The following is a 2,660-nucleotide window of genomic DNA, read 5'->3' on the forward strand; positions in this document are numbered from 1 at the left end:
GACAATTAAAACAGACATTCGGATGGCGGGGAAGAAGAACAAACTGGAGAGGAGGGTAGAGAGAATGGTGCAGCAATGAAGGAATGAAAACCCAAAATCCCTGTAAATGTTCATTAAAACTAATAAAATTTAATAAAGAAAATATAGTGGGTTTAGAAAATTCTCTCCTTCTATAATATAGAATTCACACATACATATATAATTCCCCCTATAACATAAAATACAAAAATTACTTCTATAAATCTACAGTTTAAGTGTGCTTATATTAAAAATATCATTGTTGTTATGTGCCATCTAGTCACCTGCAACTCATAGTGACCCTATGTACTCTGTCCTGTGCCAATCTTACTGTCTCTGATACACATACCCCTATTACTCCAGTCACTGAATCAATCCATCTCACCAAGGGTCTTCCTTTCTTGCACTGTCCCTCCACCCTCCCAAGCATGACATTCCTCTCCAAGGACTGCTTCTGCCTTGCAACATGTCCAAATTATGTCAGACGGAGCTTCAGAATCTGAGCCTCCAAGGACCAACCTGCCTTCACCTTCTTCAGGATGAACATGTTTATTCTCTTAGCAGTTCATGGTATATTCAACCCTCTTCTCCAACACCACAGTGCAAAGGCATCAATTTTCTTTCTGTCATCCCTAGTCATTGTCCAGCTCTCTGATGCATAGCAAGTAATTGCAAAGACCATGACCTGGATCAGGCACCCTTTAGTCTTCAGACATTGTTGCTTTTCAGTACTTTGGAGATGTCTCTGATAAGAGAATTTCCCAATGCAATTTGTCTTTTAATTTCCTGGTTGCTGGTACCAAGAGTGTGGATTGTAGAGACAAGCGAACTGAAGCTGTTAACAATTTCTATCTCTTCACCATCTATCATGTATTATATACTAGGATGTTGAGTAACATTTAATTAACAAACACCTGCATGTTGATTTGTTGCCTTAGAAAACGTAATTTCTTAATATTTGTAGATTATGATAACCAACATTAATTCATATTATACAATTAATCATGATTTTAAAGCCAACAATTTTTCTGTACATATTTCCAAATTATGTGTCAATTAGCAGTAGTATAACTACAACAATAATTATAAATATTTTTGTTATGTGTCATATATGACTCATAGCCACCCTATGCACACTAGCTCTGAAACTATCTCTGACACACCTACTCTCATTATTCCAGTTACAGTGTAAATCCATCTCCTTTGAGATCTTCCTCTCGTGTGCCATCCTTCCAATCTTTCAAGCCTGATAATCTTCTTCAAGGATTTGTTCTTTCTGGCAACATGCCCAAAGTACATAAGTTGGAGCCTCTTTTCCAGCACTACAACATAAAGGCATCAATTCTTCTGTCATCTTTGGTCATTATCTAGCTTTCTGATGCATAACAAGTAATTGAGAAGACCATGGTCTGGATCAGGTGTCCCTTAGTCTCTAGACTTACATCGTTGCTTCTCAGTACTCTGCAAAGGTCTCTGACAGAAGATTTTCCCAGTGCAATTAATTTTTTTTTATTTTCTGACTACTGATGCCAAGAGTATTGATTGTGGAGCCAAGTAAGCTGCAATTATTAACAACCTCAATCTCTTCTCCATCTATCATGGTTTTGCCAGTTGGCCCAGTGGTGAGAATTTTTGTCTTCTTGATGTGGAACTTCAATCTAAGAGGAAGAAATAGAGAATTTTTACCAAATTTTACAATCTGAAATAGATTGAACATGCAGTCAGGATGCATTAATGATAAATGGTGACTGGAATGCAAAAGTAGCAAACAGTGCAGAAGGAACAGTAGTTGGAATATATGGTCTTGGTGATATAAATGAAGCTGGAAATAAAATGACTTAATTTTATATTCACAATTATTTATTCATGCAAATACCTTTTCTAAAAGACTCAAAAGACAACTTTACACATGGATCTCACCTGATGGGCTACACAGGAAACAGATTGACTAAATTTGTGGAGAAAAATGGTTGGAGAAGTTCAATATTGGCAGTCAAAACTAGGCTGGGGCAGACGGTGTGTCAGATCATCAATTACTCATATGCAAGTTCAAAAATAAATTTGAGACACTGAACACCAATGATCAAAGGCCAGATGAGTTGTGGGATGATATCAAGGATATCACCCATGAAGAAAACAAAAGGTCATTACAAAAACAGAGTAGAACGAAAAAATCGAAATGGATGTCAGAAGAGACTCTAAAGATTACACTGGAGGATTGAGAAGCCAAAATGAAAAGAAAACATGTCAAAGTGAGAGAGCTAAACAGACAATTTCAAAGGACAACCCAAGAGGACAAAACAAAGCATTATAATGGAATATACAGAAAACAGGAATTGGAGAACAAAAAGATAAAAACTCTGCATTTCTCACGGTGAAAGAACTAAAAAACAAATTTAAACCTCAAATCAAAATATTGAAAGATGTTTTGGGCAGTGCATGAGTGCATTGAATGACCCAGATAGCATCAAAAGAAGATTGAGGAGAATCACAGAATCACTGTACCAGAAAGCATTGATTGACACTGAAAAATTTTAGAAAGTGGTATCCACTTCCTAAGCAATATGCCTTCAGAAACTCTACAAACTTTGATAAATGTCGATAGTACTAGAAAGGCTTCTCACCTTTTGTTCATAGGGTCA

Source organism: Elephantulus edwardii, unplaced genomic scaffold, assembly GCF_000299155.1.
Source record: "Elephantulus edwardii isolate Elephantulus edwardi_28Jun2011 unplaced genomic scaffold, EleEdw1.0 scaffold00406, whole genome shotgun sequence".
NCBI lineage: Eukaryota > Metazoa > Chordata > Mammalia > Macroscelidea > Macroscelididae > Elephantulus > Elephantulus edwardii.